The 17,901-nt window shown below is 54.5% G+C and overlaps 1 protein-coding gene across 7 annotated transcripts in view; it reads right to left on the bottom strand.

Annotated features, from left to right (window-relative positions):
- The window catches only part of CASZ1 (castor zinc finger 1), a 141,631-nt gene extending 124,254 nt beyond the window's left edge, over positions 1 to 17,377 (bottom strand). For 3 of the 7 annotated variants that reach the window (XM_081307764.1, XM_081307759.1, XM_081307753.1), the window contains exon 1: positions 17,154 to 17,377. The gene's annotated coding sequence lies outside the window, so the exon portion shown is untranslated. Of the gene's footprint in view, positions 1 to 1,302; positions 1,543 to 2,773; positions 3,655 to 6,679; positions 6,705 to 16,430; positions 16,533 to 17,153 lie in introns of those variants that run through there. The other 4 variants (XM_081307760.1, XM_081307762.1, XM_081307763.1 and 1 more) reach the window with 4 other exon arrangements.
- Between the last annotated feature and the right edge of the window lie 524 nt (positions 17,378 to 17,901).

Genomic DNA, 17,901 nt, shown 5'->3' with positions numbered 1-17,901 from the left:
GGAGCACACCCCAGCCTCAGGGGCTTCTCCTTGAACCCACAAACCTTTCTCTTCCTGGTCCAACCACTCTCGAAGACCCATAGAATCATCTGAGCTAATGTGGTAGGAAGCATGGCCCATCGGCTCAGGCCCAGGCCACCTCATAGGAACACTCAGTTTGGGGCAGGGGACAGGGTGACATGTGAAATAATTAGATTTAAGGCTCCTCCCAAATTGTACCCATCTGGCTGTCAGAACCAGGGAGAAAAGCCAGTCTCCAGGGGCACACATCCCTCACACGAGCTCAGGTACGACCACCCACACACTCATTTACACACACTTTGTCACACACACCCACTCCCAGCCCCACCAAGGCGTTCCTGAATCTCAGTCCCAAAACGTGTTCCAGTGGACACCAGAGAGGAACACTAGTTCAATCAGATGCAAACCCCTCCTCACCCTGAGCCCCTGGGAATTCTGAGTCCCACTGGCAGAGCATGGCATCTGGGACTCCAGGAGGTATGGATCCTCTTTAAACCCCACGGGAAGTAAGGGCAAAGGCTGTTGGCAGTTGGGCATTATCGGCCTGAACAGAGACACCAACCCTGCCTCCTGGCTCCCATCCTGGCCACTGGCTCCAGCCCTTTCTGCCTACGTCCCTCCTCATGGCCCCCTTCACCAGATGAGCTACCCCCAAACAGCTTTCCAGTTGCACCAGTAAAAGCAAAGCCCTGGGGGAGGAGGCTGGGGCAACCCCACACAGGCAGCACGGGAGCTGCGCTTGGTTCGAACCGGCCTTCTGCATGTTTTCTCCTTATTTTTTTCCTCCCCACCCATCAAACAAAAGAAAGTTTGTTGTTGAGGCTCAAACCTCTCTTGGGCCTTGTCCGAGTTCTCCCTTGTTTTTCTTTTCCTTTCTATCTCCCCCCCACCCCGCCTTCCCTGCCTCCCCACCTTGAATAAATAAAGCGCCCAAAGCTGGCACCGGCTGGTAAGGAAAGTACAAACTATCTCATAATTTTATAATTTTTTTTTTCCACACACTGGCCTAGGGTTTTGGGCAAAGGACAAAAGCTATTGTTGAACAGCACAACACCGAGTTCTGAGTCACCGATACGCCTCGGCTTCTCGGGATCTCATAGGTCTCTGCGGCTGGCAGAGCCGGTGAGCTCAGCGCCCTGCGGGGGCCGTGGGTGCAGCGCCCTCTCCCGCGCCCCGCCCCCACCCTGCCAGCCTCCCGCTGGGCCGCCTCGTTGGCTTTGTTGGTTTTTAATCATAGGGGGGAATTTAAATAAAATGTTGTGAAATAAAAAAACAAATCACCCTGGTCCCGGCGCCCTCACGCTGTAATTTCCATTTTGGAGGAGCACCTCTGGGCTCTGCCGGGAAGGAGCACGGGCGGGCGCTGAGATCCAGCTCCTAAAGGCGCCTTCGCTGCGCTCCGCACTCGGGGAGCATTTTCATCCGCATGATAAACATTTCTCCATGTTTCGAAATCATCTTCGGGATGATTATTTGTATAGGTGACAGTATTTATTCCACTGTGTTACTCCTGGGCTGACACTAGGGAGAGAGAGGAGGAGTCTGTCCTTGAATGGGGTCATTTAGCCACAAGACCCAGGCCCAGAGCGGGCTCTGCCCGGGGAATCGAGATCACCTTGGCCAAAGGGGCCTCACCTGGGTGCATGGGCCTGGAGGAGGGCAGGGGCTCCACCCCAACCTCGCCCATGCCCAGCCGGCCCGAACTCGGCTGCCCTCCAGCCCAGAGGGACGAGGTTCCAGCCAGGCCCTCAGCCTCCTGGTGACCTTCACTCCCAACAACTGCGCTTGCTCTCTGTAAAGCACCCTGGCAGCCAAAGGCCCCTGACATCGCCCGCTCTCCATTTTTATATCTGAATATCTCAAAGCACTTAGCGAAGACTTTCATTTTCTCATTACCCCAAGGAGAGGAGGTCATTCGGGGAAATGGTACAAATATTCCCATTTGTCAAAAGCCAGAAGGAAGCAAGTTAGAAGGAAAACTCTACCACTGAACTGAGCGGGGCCAGCCCCACAGAGCGCTCGGGGGTCCTGCCTGCCTGTCCGTTCACCCAGGGCTTCTCCAACACACCTCAGGCGCCGGTGACCCGCGGGATGGCTCAGGGCCAAGCCCCGGTTTCCACTGCGCGGAGAATCCATCACTGCGGGGAGGCCTCAGCTCAGGAGACCCTCCCACCTCATCCAGGGTCTCAACCCAACTGCACTCTCCTGCGATCATAATTTATGTAAAATACATGTTATATAAATATACCCAGTCACCAGGTGGGGGGCAGGGGACGAGAAGGAAATACACTAAATCCTAAACAAGGTTGTATCTCCAGAGTGACATTACAGGCGAATATTTCTCCCTTTATCAGTTTTCAAATAAACGCTGAAAATATGGTCCCACGATTCCAAAGGCATGAGGAAAACACGCGTCTCGGGCTTGAGTCAGTTCAACCGTTCAAACCTGGCCCTCGTGCCCTGAGCTGGATGAGCAGGCCAGCGACTGCCCCTCTCGGGGCTTATTCCTGCCAGGTCCCAGGCGGCAGAAGCACTTCCTGCCTGTGTTCTGCCCTCCGGTCACAACACAGGACTACACAGTTAGCACTTGGGACCTGTCAGTTTCCTTCTTTTAATAAAATGACTATGTACAAGGGCCTCAGCTCGCTTGCTGCCCCTTGGGGACAAAGGCAAGACCTTTCACCCGCACCCTTGACTCACCTTGGCCTCTCCTCCCCCCAGCCAAGCCCAGAGCACAGACCCTGTGACTCACCTGGAAGGCGGGGAGGAGGCTCAGGGGCCAGAGAACAAGCCCCTTCTCTGCCAGGCCAGGCCCAGGCCAGCCCCCGGGCAGCACTCGGACCTCGTGCAAGCACTTGGAGGACACGCCAGGCAGGTGATTCCTGGGTTTGCGCCTTCCTGGCAGCCGCCCTCCAGGAACAGGTGCCGGGCCGCAAAGGCCACCTGCTGATGGGGGAGGGCAAGGGCCACGCTCCCGTCCTCAGAGGAGAGGCCAAGGAGAACCAAGATGGCGGCACTGTCTAGGAGTGGCTCTCGCCCTGGGCCAGGCAGTCAGGGCCAGTCCAGGGGCTGCCACCGGGTGTCCAAGGTGCCCACCCAGGCCTGGGTATCACAAGCCCTTTCCCTGCTTCCTGTAGAGATCTGGCCTGGAGGGGCAGGCGCCTTGCTGGTTTGGTAAGCGTGCTTTGGCAGACAGTTGGTGGCCACAGCCTATGGACTGGGACTCTAGCCTGGCTTTGGGGGTCCTGGAGCCCAAGCCCAGGGACAGGCCTGAGCCTTCCACCTTGCCACCTCCCTGGTAACAGATGGGGAGGATGGGATCCGGGCAGTGATAGCAACAACAAGAGTCACCCCTTGTTACCACATGCCAGGCCCGTCCCAAGGCCCCTGCCAGCTTTACCTCACTCAATCCTCACAACCACCCCGCACGACAGGCACTATCATCCGTCCTCTTTTACAAATAAGGAAACTGAGGCTCACAAAAGTCCGTGCTATATCCAAAGTCATACTCCTAAGAATTGAAGGGCTGGGGATTTGAACCTATGGACTTAACCACTATTCTCCCAGCCAGGCTCCTACACAAGCAGACACCTCTAGGCTTTTACAGAAAGGGGCCCCTAAGGCGGCATTGCCAGCCACGACAGACACATGCACCCCCAAGGAGCAGGCTATATGATTCTGCTGAAATGAGAGCTTCTTGCCTCTTGGCCCCCAAGAATAGGAAAGAGCTCACCCCTGCCCCATCAGGACACGATGGTCAATCTGCAGAGATGCCATCATATAAATATGGGGTATGGCTGGGGGCATTGAAGAACAAGGGTGACAGTGTCTCTCTCCAGGGGATTCTTGGGAGTGTTTAAATGGGGAGGCCTACATATGTGGGGTCCTGGCAAGTGCGTGATAGGAGTTATCTATGGGTGTGGATGGGGCGAAAGAAGAATTATGGGGGGAGGGGCAGGGCCCCTGGCATATTCAAGCCCTCAAAATTGCCAGCCTTCTTTGCAAGCCAGGGATGATGCCAGCTCAGAATGGTGCACCTTGTCTTTCAAAATTAAAATAGGTCTCCAAGGAGCTGGACATGGTGGCACCCACCTGTAATCCCTGTGACTCAGGAGACTAAGGCAGGAGGATTGTAAGTTTGAGATCAGCCTCAGCAACTTAGTGAGACTTTGTCTATATAAAAGAAAGAAAGAAAGAAAGAAAGAAAGAGAGAGAGAGAGAGAGAGAGAGAAAGAAAGAAAGAAAGAAAGGAAGGAAGGAAGGAAGGAAGGAAGGAAGAAAGAAAGAAAGAAAAAAAGAAAGAAAGAAAGAAAGAAAGAAAGAAGGAAAAAAAGGCTGGGGTGTAGCTCAGTGGTAGAGCACCCTGTGTCCATTCCCCAGTATTAAAAAAAAAAGTCTCTAATGGAGGCTGGACACAGGGAGGGCACTAGACAAGGACCCCACAACATGGGCTACCAGCTCCCCAATTAGCCAGGCAGGAGGTCCTGAAAGCCGTGGAGCCCAGGAGGGTGGGGGCCCTGGGTCACCGGGGCAGACCGTCTCCAATCCTGCTGAGCACAGCACATCGCTCCATTCAGGAGCCCAGAGTGAAATGTACAGCTGGGTCTGGAGTTGATTCAGCCCTTAACTCGTTCGGGATCGCTGGCGGAGCCACCGAGGCGGCAAGGGGCTGGGAGGTGGCAACCTGGGGGAGGGGGCTCGGCCATCCAGGGGAGGGGGACAGGTCGGAACATCACCCAGCTGCTAATGTTGATGCATACAAAAAAGAAACCGTGATTCTTTTCTAAACACCAAAACGGGCGCTGGGAGTTCGGGGAGGGCCGGGTGAGCCTGGCTTTGGTCGGGAGTGGAGCTGGGGGAGCGTGTTTTCTACCCACTGCCAAATTCTCATTTACTGTCAGCTTCAATCCATTCGGAACTCACTGACTCCATTACCTTTTCACGGGGGAAGGAGTCTGCACAATGCAGGGGAGCTCCGCATTAGCACACAGGGCACTGGGCAATGTCCGGGAACAACACACGTCCCTCTGGGGCCAGTGACCCCCACCCCCACTCAAAGCACCCTGGCCAGCCTGCCAGGGCCACATCTGTACTCCCCTATTTTAATACTTTGGATTTTTTTTTTAACGTGGCTTGGCCAGTGGAGCCGGGTGTGTGTGCCCGAGCGCGTGAGGCAGCGTGTGTGTGTGTGTGTGTGTGTGTGTGTGTGTGTGGGGGTGTGTTTTGGGAGTGACAGGGGATCTAACTCTCCAGAAGCAGCACTTTTTAATTTTCAGGCAGCTCCAAGTCCTCCTTCTGCTCCAAAAAGGAGGGATGGGGAGAAGAAATCCAAAATAGGTTCCCAGGAAGGAGGGGTGTGGGGGTTCATAATGAAGAAAATCAGCATTTGGTGGTGGGCGGTGGGGGGGGGGGAGTGTCCCTCACACCTGGGCAGTCACAGAAGCTCTTCCATAATCTTTACGAAAATAATATCGACAATTGTGACGACGGTGGTCCTGATGGCGGGACGGTGGTCCAAGTCTACTAAGCGCTTACTATGTGAGCTCAGTTAGTGACCCCAGGAACCCCAGGGGGCAGGCTCTGCCTCCTATCAGCCCAATCCAGAGGCTCAGAGAGACAAGACCCTTACCCAAGGTCACCAAGGCCCTAAGTGGGAGAAATGTCTAAAGCCCCATCTAACTCCAGACGGGCCGTGTCGTGTGGCCCTGTCCCCAGAGAGGATACCTGAGCAGGGACTGAAAGACAAGGTGGTCCCACCCCATGGGGGCCTTGGCTCCAGGTATGGCGCCCTCAGGGACATCAGTGGATGTCCCTGTAGCCCAGCCCCTCACTCCATGTCCATCACAGTCCCTGGGGGGCTCACCCACCTGGCCAAAACCAAGAGAACTGGCTGCAATGCTGGCAATGTTCTGTCCCCGTGTGCCCAACACAGTGGCACCAGGAGCCACACACGGCCAGGGAACAGCCGAACCTATTTTTTAATTCAAGTTAAATTGCCACGTGGGTTAGCGGCTACTGGATGGGCTGCTACAGACCCCAAACCCACCAGCTTGTCCCTCCTGGCCCAAGAGAAATTTTGAAAATACAGTGAGAGCTGGAAGCCAAGGCTCGGCCCACCAGCAAGGCCCCGCCCGTCCCCAACACGCTGGCCTGCCTCCCTCCCCTCCCTTCCTTCCCGCCTTCCTTCCTTCTTTTCCTCCTTCCTTCCCTCTCTCTTTTCTTTCTTAGCAAAAAGCATCAATTTAATTAGATAAATCCTCCAAGCACGTGGCCGGGAGTTCGTCATGGAAATTAACCTGCCCCCAGATCTCAGATAGTGAAATAAGAACCGGGATGTTTTGGCACAGCACAGTGAAATGGGAGAGGCCGATGGAGTTTCATACACCTCATCTTCCATAAGTGCCCCTCGCCCCTCTGGTGCCCCCCGCCCCACAGCCCCATGCCCTTGCCTCCTTAGGTCACTGCCTCTTCCCCCAGCTTTCCCTGCCCCCTGCACCCAGGCCCGGGGGCCTCCAGGACAGGCTCACTCAAGTGAAGGTGGGAAACCTTGGATTCAACCACAGCAGGGACTAAGGGGACACTGGTCATGCTCAGCCTGGCCCCACCCTCTGGCTGAGCACTGAGCCTCAAAGTTCACCCAAACCACCCGCGGACCCACCTGAGGCTGAGCCTAAGATGGCCAGGTAATTGTCATAGCCTCCCTGTGGTCCTACTGTGTGCAGCTCACTGGGTAGCGTGCACACTGTGAAACGATGCTCAAGGTGGAAACCCAGCAGACCTGACGTTAGCGACGGATACTATTCTCTCATTGAATCCTCACAGCCACTCCACAGGGTACAAATTCCATTTTACAGACAGGGAAACAAAGGATTAGAGGATTAATCTGCCCAAGTGGGAGAAACACTCCCTTCAGCTCAGCCTGGCTCCAAATCCCTTGCTCTCATCCCTCTGCCAGGCACAGTCTCCACCACAAAGAACCCTCACATCCGGGACCCTGGGATCGCCTGACCCAGAGTTAGGTGCACACAGGCAGAGACTACAGGCACCCTGAGCCAATTCCCAGGGTCTGTCCCCCACCTCTTCCCATCCCAAGTCTCCTGTTCCAAACACCTCCCATGACGGATCCGCTCACCCTACAGAGCTCCAGGAACGTCCACTCAGACCACAATGAGAAAGAGAAGCAAACGGCCACAGCCCCAGTTTGGACGGATACAGTTTACCTTCTCATTCCCTCCTGACCCATCACCTCAAATTCCAGGAGGCCCCCAAGGCAGCCAGAGAAGTAAAGCACAAAATTTAGAATTTTCAACCAATATGACACTGCCCCATACCTAACAGAGTCCTGGTCCCCAGATATATAGACAGCAAGCTCTTCCCACTTTACAGATGAGAGAAACTGAGGCACGGGCTAGTGAAGTCACCAATGCTAGAACATAAGACTTTGATCCCCAGCTCAGTGGCTCTAGAATGTATAATGTGCATGCAGCAATTCAATGAACCCCTCTTTTCCAAAACAGCCAAGTGTACCCCATAGGCTAAAACAGCTAAGTGTCCCCCATATCCTGGATGGGATCCTCCAATCTGTCTAAAAGGCAACCCCCAACCCAGCCCCACACTCCCGATGACAAGAGAGCCAACCCATAACCTGATATGAAAATGTAATGGCAGCCCCAGGCGCCGTGTCCGGGCCGGGGCTTTCTGAAATGGAATTCACAGGGGTCCCCTTTGAGACTGGTACCATATTACATAAAACCAGCTCGTCTGACATCGGGACACCGTGCACTTGACAACATGACCATGATAAATTCTTCATTACGTTTAATTACTTTCAAAGGACTTTCACGGCTATGAGCCCAGTTGACAGCCAGGACAGTCCTATGAGGGCAGTAGGGTCACAGACCATTCGACAAGAGAACAAACTAAGACCCAGAGAGATCAAGTGACTTGCTCAGGGCCACACAGTGATTTACCAGAGCTAGAACCGGAACAGGGTGCCCCGATGCCTCGCCTAGCCCACCACGGCTCACGAGACCCTGAGTGGGCACAGGCACGTGGAGCCTGGCAGGGGAGTGGGCAGCCGAACCTTAGCAGAGCCCTGGACCACCCCTGGCTTGCCCCATCCACCCCAGTCCCTGCCAGAGATGCAGGCACTTGACCCACAGTCTCCCCAAGGATCAGATTTCCCTGAAATTCCCAAAGGAGCCCCAGGACGAGTGGGCCCGGAAATGGCCCTCAGATAGTGAGCTGCACAGCTGAGCTCCCCGGGGCGAGGGGGGCAGGCGGAGCTGGAGACGCTGGCACAGCCCCTGTGGGTACTCTGCCAGCAATTAGTGCTGGGGAAGGGTGCCAGCCCGGCAGAGCGCATTCCCCCACCCCTTCTTCTCATTTACACACGCGCACGATCACACACACACACACACACACACACACACACACACACACAGAGGCTCACCCACCCAGAGCCCAGCAGCGGAGGCAGTTCAGCTTCCTTTCGGTAAATCTCGTCAGCAAGGCGCACGCAGGGCATGCAATTTGGCCATTACTGCTCTTATACAAGAGCAAAGCAGAATCCACCCGCCATTAACCCGTCCCGCTCCCTCTGGGCTCCACACCAGCTCAGTCACCAGCCTTCACCTCCAACTCCCACACACCCTCTGCAAGCTCCCCAGAAGTTGCTTTCCAAAAGAAATACAGAGTTGAAAATTTTTTTTTTGTTTCAACTCTGGTAAGTCAAATCTGAATTGTGCTGTCCTTCATGCCCACCTCTCTCCCTATGGTTGGAACATGACCTTGGCTAACACCCTTCCTCGAACATCTGAGGAATCCTAGTGGAGGTAAGCCAGAGGAGGGGACCGCTGCCTTGGACCTGGCCTGGGGCATCTGCCCGAGCAGGTGTGGTTCTACAGAGGGTGACCTGCAGGCTGGCTCCTGCTTCATCTATGGGCCCCTAGGTGACACCTGATGGCACTCTCCTCTCCCAGGACTGAGGCAGGCCAGTGGAAGTGGTGGTGTGGACAGGTTTTGCCTCCTCTTTCCTGCTGCCCCATCCCACAGAACTGGAAGGAAGCCCACCAGGGCAAGGGACCCTGGAGGGTCCTTAGGCTGGGCTTATAAGATCTGTGAAACCCCTCAAAGTATAAGCAATATTTATGCTTATGAGATTTTTTTTATTAAGAAGATTCTCAAAGGGGGCACATAAACTAAGAAGGGGAAGTGCACAGCTCAGAGACCCCCTCAAGCACTCAGCAGTGCCTCATGCCCAGGTGGCCAAGGATGAAGCAGGCAGAGACCCGGCTGGACTCGCTTCATCTTGCCTGCAAGTGTCCCTGGACAGCTGTCTTGCCCCTCGGGAGCTGCCCCCCGGCCTCACCCTCACTTTGCCTGAGAGCTGGCTGTGGGAGGGCCAGCCTGGGATCTGGGCCATGTGCCTGGGCAGGGCTGCCAGCCCAGCGAGCAGAGCAAATGCACAGCGGAGCCCACCCGCGGGGAGGGGAGGGAAGCCAGTGGCCAAGCGGCCGCTCGCTGCCTTGGAGAACCGAGCAGATCCTCTAAGCCACCTAGTGTCCAGAGCTGAGCTCTAGCTGCTGCTCTGGCCCTCTGGCTTTTCAGAGCGGCCACTGTGGGGGCGGGGGAGGGATCCCTAGGGGACAGTAAGGTGGGGGCCTAGAGCAGGACAAGGCTCCTCCATCCCGTTCTGGGCCTTCTTCGAAAGTCTGAGGCCTGGAGGCTGGGGACATGATGCCCAGGAGGAATGAAAGGCCCCCAAACACCAGTCCATACCCCACACACAGGCAGGACTGGTTCCTGCACCCCTCCTCCTGACCCTCAGCAAATCACCCTATCCTGGAGATGCCCGTGTGTGTCAGCTCAGACAACCTATCCCACCTGAGGCATCTCCGGGTCCCCCCACCCCAGCCTCTAGGCCTCCTGCAGGGCCTCCAAGCCCTGGGCCTCCACACCCCGAGGCCCTGTGAGCCCCACCTCCCACCCCTCCTCTGCTCTCTCTTTTCTCTGTGTCCTCAACACTCCTCTCACCTTGAGAAGTGTTAGGATTACCCAGCATTTACACTCAATGCTCTTCTTTATTCCTTAAGACTTATTAAGAATGATAATGAGTTCCGAAGGAGCTCTGCTGTCCCTGCCCCTCTCTCTCTCTCTCTCTCTCTCTCTCTCTCTCTCTCTCTCTCTCCTTACCGCCCCCCCCACCCCGATCTCCTTCTCTACGTGTCTGTTCCACCAAAGACACACAGGACAAATCCAGACCGAAAGGGAGAGAAAATTTCCAACAACATGGAACAAGGGCACTTGAGGATTTATATTCAGTAAATCCATCTGTCTTCTGCCCTCTTCCTACTTGTCCTCAGTTTTTGTGATTAAACAAACAAACCAAAAAAGCCATCAGCTCCCCCTTCCCTCCTCACAGTGCAGGACACCCCTCACTCTATGGGACTTGGGACAGGGAGCAGCAGAAGGGCCCGGCTTGCCTGCCAAACCCTGTCCATGAGCAGCTCTTCAACGGCTGATTAATTTTTGCAGAATTTATGACAAGCTTCATCCCCCCCCCCCCCAAAGCTGTGGCCGCAGGACCACAGCAACTTAAGTTGGTGAACTTGATGGGGGACGAGATGGGGGCCTCCCCCTCCCTGGCAGCTCGTTGCCGCTGGAACCACAGCAGCCGGGTGACAGATGGAAGACATGCAGATGCCACCGCCCAGACAGGAGACAGACCCGCTCCCAGAAGAGCGTGGCACCAGAGGGGAGATCGCGGGGCAGCCTGAGCCACACAGCCCTTCTGACTGTTCAGGGCTTTTAAATTTGAAAATAAGGAGGCCAGGGACAGTGAACAGAGAGGCAACCGCCCTGGCAAGGACGCGGAGGCTTTGCGCCCAACAAACCACACCACGCATCCCGCCCGGGCACAGGGACTGGCCTTATCGGTCTGCCGGGCTGCCCTTCAGAGAAAGGGAAGAACAGATCCTAATGAAATTACGGTTTTTAAAATGTCTATAAATTAAATCTATCTCCCTCTCTCTGTGACTCTCCCCCCAGCTCCCTCCTCTGCCCGGCTTGCTGGTTCTCCTCTCCTCCGTTCTCCCTGCTCGTGTCTGTTTTTCTGATATAGACATCAAGAGGTTACGGGCTCAATTACAGCCCTGCTGGAGTCTCAGCCTCAGACTTGCCTGGCCTCCTCTGCTCCTCTTCAGAAACCAGATACCAAATAAATCTCTCTTCTTTATATTTTGACTGTTGATGGCAAAAGCCTAAAGATTCGTTCCGTCAACTCGCAGTCTTTTTTGCACTTAGTTCAGATGGGAGGAAAATATTCTTTTGAATTGTGTCTGAGGACAACGTGATGCTTTGCTATCTGGCTCTCCCCTTTTCGAAGGACACACACAAAACCTTGGCTATATGTGAAATGCTTAAAAGTGGGGGGAGGATCGCAGGAGTGTGCTTGATGTGTGTCCAGGGGGGAGGGCAGAAGGTGGCTGAGCATGCTAGTGGAAACATCTAGCAAATTCCTAAAGTTAAAGGGTGACATCATAAGGCTTCTGGTAGCAAAGGTCCACCTGAAAAGCACAGGACATAAAAAGTGGTTTCTTAAAAAAACAAACAAACAAACAAAAAAAACCACATGGCCTGTCACTATGTAGGTACAGAAGGCCAATAGGCTGCCTATCTAATCTGACATCCCCAAAGGGGCCTCCCACCAGAAAAAGGAAAAAGTTAAAAAAAAAAATCCAAGCAGAGTCGATCATCATAGCTGTTGATTCTTAAGAAGGAGAAAACACTTCAAGTTGGAGGTTTGAAAGGGAAAAAAAATAAAATAAAAATAAAAACCCCACCAGGATTCTGGAAATATTAACCAGAGGGAATCCCAAAAGCTACGCCTCCAGGAAAAAGCACTTAAGACAAAGGCCGCAGAAAGCTGAAGAAGGTGAGTCGAAAAGGAAAACTTTGTCTTTCCAATGAACTAGATTGGGAAAAAAAGAAGGGCGCCGGGCGACACAGACTACCAACTCGATCATTCTGTCCAGTAAACAATTTAATTAAATTCTGCCAAATACAGGAGAAATAATCATTTTGGAGTGCTTCCCCCAAACTCAAAAGCAAATTCCTGCAGGTTCCTCCCGGCCATGCCACCACCTCCCTGCCTCCACTCTGAGCGACCTGCAGACCTGCAGTGGACAGCCAGCCCAGGCGGGACCGCACTGCTCAGGGCTGCCAGATGACAACTCTGAGGTCTGAAAGCTGACACTCAGCTCTCAGAAGAAATGGGGGGAAATAAGCTTGTTGACTTCTTGCTTAAAGTATCTTCTTGTTCTTAACTCATGTTCTTATGTCACTGGGCTAAAAAGGAGAGAGTCAGAGAGAGAGAGAGAGAGAAGGTGAGAGAGACAGAGAGAGAGAAAGAGAGGAAAAGGGAGAGAGAGGGAGAGAAGAGAAGAGATATGACTTTCCTTGAATGATCTGTTTAACCTAAGCCAGAGGAAAAAAAAGAAAGTCATTAATTACTTATGTGAGCTATTGCTTCAGAAAGACAATAAACCTGCCCGGTCGCCATGGATATGACATATTTGCTCTGAAAACAACACAATAATTAGCAAAGGGGAAAGATACAAGGAGAATATGCAAACTCCTGAGTTTAAAGCCACAGTGCTCTTTTTACTCCTAAGCCCCTGCTCTGTTTGCAATCCAAATCAAACAAAAATTTAAAATATAGCAAAGAGGGAAATAATAGGAATGACTCCTCTCTCCTCTAAGCTGAAAGGCAACCACCATTCCACCCCCCTCCAAAATAAGATAATATAAAAGAGAAGCAGGAGGGCTGAAGGGTGTGGGGGGGGTCAAGTATTGCCTATGTTTTATTTCCTATAACAGGGGTGGAGTCTTGGGGTGTGTGTGTGTGTGTGGTTTTTTTTTAAGTGTACTCTTATTTAGTATTGGACCTTCTGGTCGGATATAAATTTATTTGTGAAAGCCAAATGCCCTGTATGGCTCATCCCTCCCCAACGTAATGGAAATGTGAAATGGGGGGGGGGTCTAGTTGAAGAAGCAAAGCTGCCTATTCAGAGAACACCAGCTCTGTACAGGGACAGCCACTCCCCCTACCTCCAAGAAAATGGAACCTGGGCCTTACTTTAATATTAAAAATGCATTAAATGGTTTTACCTACAACTTAGTCCCGGAGGATCATTAGGAAATGCAATCGCTTTGTATCATATCTGTCAGCATGATAAATATCTGAGCCAGAGTAGGTTCACAATTTTTCAGTGTCAAAAACCATGATAATTTTTTTCTGCTTTATTTCTTCATTCACTGTGTCCCCCCCCCAAAAAAAAAAATTCACCAAAGTCACAAGTCTACAGAAAAAATACCTGAGCAGAGAAGAGGACAGAAGAAGGAAAAGTTGATACACTCTGACACACCAGACAGATGTTACTGGTATTCTCTTAAAAAGCAAGGAAAATAGGACTTTTAAATATTTGTATATTTTCAAAAAAAAATAATTAAAGCACTCCATTAACTTTGCTTTCCCCCTCTTCCCAGAGGCTAATTTTCCAAAAACAGATGGTCAGGATCTAAAAGAAAAGCAAGTATACCTCAACCCCCACAGGCAGAGAAATCTAACTTTGAACTTCTTTTTAAATTAAAGTGGGGGGGGGCTAGATAAACTATTAATAAGTCTGAAAAATGAACTGAGTTTTGTTTTTCTTATTCAAAAAATCCTTTAAACACAAGGGGAGCAGATATAAATGGGGAGGTTCATATTTAACTGACTTTTCTATTTTTTTAAACAATAGTTGTTTTTTTTTTAAAAGATTGGACTCTTTGATCTTGAAAGAATTTTGCTCTTCTATGATGGGGGGAAAGGGGTGGTGGTGAAATGATCTGTTTTAAATGATGATGCAACTTAGGGATCAAAGCCTTCTCTTTCTGCTAGCCATAATAAGCTGTACTTGCCACAAAGCGTGAGTCTCCCGGGCTCCTCTCCTTCGTCAGAAGGAAGTAAAATGCGCCGAGACTCAGAGCAAGACTCGAAGTCTCAGCAAGGTGCAAAGTCTAAAAAACAAAACAAAACAAAAAAGGGCAAGGGGGAAAAAGAGGGAGGCACTGCCCCTTTAAACGTTTTAGTGCATATGGAGTTTGATTTCTGAAAGAGATCAGTTTAACATCTCCATAGAAACCAGCAACAGATTATCATCAACAGAATAAATAACTAGTCTAATAAATTAAACAGGAGGCATAAGATCGCTGGAAACCTGATTACTGAAGTTCAACAATATTCCCCATAAACTCTCGTTAACCGCCTCTAAGGTGGCTAACAAGATGGGGGGGGGGGTCATCTCTCCAATTCGCTGTGTTCCTGGGAGAGAGACGGTAGTCGCGGCCGGGAAGGGAGAAGTTCTCTACAGAGTCAAGAGCTCCAGAAAGGGGCAAACCGTAAAAGTCAAAAGTTTGGCAACTGGGAAAGCGGCTGGGGACCAGGGGAGTTGGTGTGGGTCGCGGGAGATGGCGCGGGTCGCGACGACCGCCCCGGACGCACCGCCTCTCAGCCACTAGGGCGCAAACCCGGCGCTTTGCGATCAAGAGCCGAATGGCCCAGCGCCCCCTCCGGGCACGTGGAGCGCAGCCCGGGCGCAGCCCCCGGGGACCAACTACCCCCCCACCAAGCCCGGCGCAGCTGCTCCTGCTCAGCCGGGACAGCTCTCTTTAGGACGGCGGTGTGTGTGTGTGTGAGTGTGTGTGTGTGTGCGCGCGCGCGCGCGCGCGCGCGTCATGGGGGGGGGACACCCAATGTTACCGGGCGGTCTGTTTTCCAGTCCCCTCGCACGATCTGCCCGTGCGCCTGTACTCGCTTAGAGGCGTCCTAAATTTACCAACTTTGGCCAACAACTACCCGATCTTTCTCCCCCACCCGCACCCACGTCTGCGAGGGTACAGGGTGTGGGCGCACAACCACACACACTGAGGGCCGTGTCCCCCGACTCCACTGGAGCAGCGACGCAGACCCCCGCCAGTCTCCCAGATCCAGCGGGGTTTGGGGGAGCTCCGGCTCAAAGGAGGAGTATTACTGCTGCTTCCTTGGTGGATAAATTTTACGCACAGGCACACACGTACCGGACCCGCACTTCCCAGCTTGATGGGAAGGAGGTCCACGCCGCACCCAGGCCCGCTTCCCAAGCTGAGCCTGTGTCAGGAAAAACTTATGCGGAGGGAGAAGCGGCCCCCAGCCTCCCTCCGCACTCCACTCCTCCCCCAACTCGGGATCCGGGTCTGGGATGACTTGGAAGAATCTGCGCCCACCCCCAAGAGAAAAATCTATTATTATGATCTTAATCTACGCCCCCAAAGTGTCCCTCCCGCTGTGATTGACGGCGCATACACCTGTTCCCCTCGCAGAGGAGCTTCCAAAGCTGGGGACAGATATTCGCCCAACCGCTCCGCAGCCGCCAGCGCCCGCCGTCCGCCCGCCCGCGCCGGCAGCCCCCGCCCGCGGCCCCAGCGCGCCCCTGCCGGCACCTTGCAACCCCAGAGGCCGCCCCCTCCCCTCCTAGGCCCGACTCGGCGGCCCTCTAGCTCCGGGCCGCGCTGGCTTCGCAAAGAGAGAGAAAGAACAGAAAGTAAAACTTCCTGGCGGCCGACGGTCATCAGCTGCACATTCTGCAAATGCCACCGAGTAAAAATAAACCGGCCGCCGCTCCGCCCGGCCGGCTCACCCTGAGCGCACGACTCGGCCCCCTGCCCCGGCAGCTACAGGACTGTCCGTCTGACCCAAACCCCCATTCCCGCGCACCCCTTGCAGCCCCGCTCCCCAACACTATTCCGCCAGCCACCATGCGCTCCTTTGCCAAGAAGCCAGAACCCAAAAGACGGGGTGGTCCAACCATTTCCCCTTTAGTGTCCCCTGAGCCCAAACAAGCTACTCTTCTCTCTGTCCTCCACCAGGTGCCTATTTCAGCCCTGTGCTCTCGGATTCAGGGTTCTTCCTCGCCAAATGCTAAGCCCCCAGATCACCCTCTGCCCACCTTGGGGCACAGACCCTTCCAGACCCTCTCCCACCGCTGCAGAAGCCCCCGGGATCGCATCGCTCCACCCGCCAGCTGGCCTGCCAGGCCAGCGTCCCACGTCCCCGGGCGCAACTTCTCTCCCCGCGCACACAACAACCGCCGCAACTCCCCGGAACTTTTTCCCAGACCCAGGCGGGCTTCGGCCAACAGCCCAGCGGCTTTGAGTCGGTGCTTTGACTCTCTGTGTCCGTGCCCAGCGTTGCCAGCTTTCGCCCGGGGAGGCTGGGGGGTGGGGGAGAGAGCGAGAAGCGCCACTTGCCGCGCCTGGAGCAGCGCACTTGAGATAAACTTCCCAGGCAAAGATGAAAAAGGGGGCGCCGCTCCCCCCATCCAACAAACCTCTTGCCTTGGTTTTCTCATCCCGGGCACCCCTTGGCACCCTGAGCCTAAGCGAACACTGCCTTCCTCTGCCGGAAGCACACACACCCCGGTGTCGGGGTACAAGAGCCGGCTGAAGGGGATCCCCACCCGCCCCTTCCCCTGGGCAAAGTCTTGCAAAGTCACCCCAGCGCCCCTCACCCCTGCCTCTTTCTCTGCCCTGGAGAGCGCACGACCCCTTGTCGCTGGGGGTTGGGGTGCGTAGGGAAAGGAATGATCACCCAGTATTGGCGAACACCTGCCCCCCCCCGGGAGCCCACAGGGCGGGGGGCACCCCCACCCTATTTGCAAAGTCGTGCACTCGAACCTGGCACCTCCCCCTCTTCTCCCCTACCCCGCCGCCCCCTCAGTTGGAGTAAGTGACCCCCAGGAGCAGCAGCCCTCCCCTCCCCAGGAGCCGCGCGCCGGGCATTCCCCTGGCCACAGCGGGCGACGCGCCACCCCATGCCGGGGTGCCAGCCCTCCGTGCCCCCTGCCTCCGCACGGCCGGAGTTGGGTGGCAGCCGCCGCTCGCAAGCTGGCTGGCTCTCTCGCTCGCTCGCTCGCCCGCTCCCGGCTGCAAGCGGCAGCCCCGGGAGTGGGGGGCTGCACCCGGGCAGGGGGCGAAGCGGGGAGGCGCCCCGAGAGGCCCGTGGAGCTGGGGAACAGGGGAGCCCGCAGCGGAGGGAGCGCCGAGTCTCTTACCTGCACTTGGGGCGGCTTTGGGTGACTTTCCAAGTCCGGGGGAAAAATGTGTGTGTGTTTGGGATGGAGCGCCGCGGGCGCGCATGCGCTGCCCAAAGTTGCCGGATCCCGGATTTTTCGCTCCCAGTCTCCGCTCTCGCCCGCTGTGATTATGGAATTCTCCGCGGCCGAGCGGGCGAGTGGGTGGCATGCAAAACCCGGGCCGGATCGCGGGGCCGGGTTCCGCTCCACCCTCACACCCCCAGATCTTCCCCTCCCGGATTCTTCCCACCCACCGCCCCGGCTGGGCTCGGCGTGTGCGCAGCGAGACGCTGCCTGCAGAGCAGCTTCTGAGCGCGCCGCTCCCTTTTGCGGCTCCCAAAGGTTTCCACACCCCGCTACTGAGTGGAGTTGAGGTTGGGGCAGAAGAGAGAAAGGATGGGGGTGCTTTACTTTTCATCTGTTCCGAACCCCGAGAGACCCCGAGCTTGGTTCCCACTTTTCCACTTGGTTCTTTGCAAGTGAAAATATTAGAATTGTCGAAACCAAAGGAACGCAGTGTTCTCACTGTTGGATGTCCTCTTTGCACTTTTTCTTTGCAAGGGGGTTTTCGTTCGATCTCTTGTGCAAGAAGTAAATCCTACGTGAGCAAGAAAGGCTGTGCAGAATGAACCTTACACGGGAGGGGCAGATAATGAACATTAAAACGAATAATATTGCAGAGAGTGAAAGGACCCACGAAGAAAATAGAACAAGGCAGTAGAGCAGT

The sequence above is a fragment of the Spermophilus citellus genome, assembly GCF_964194105.1.
Source record: "Spermophilus citellus genome assembly, chromosome: 9".
In the NCBI taxonomy this organism is placed as follows: Eukaryota; Metazoa; Chordata; class Mammalia; order Rodentia; family Sciuridae; genus Spermophilus; species Spermophilus citellus.
Note: the sequence above shows the minus strand (reverse complement) of the source record. Positions and strands in the feature narration are given on the sequence as shown.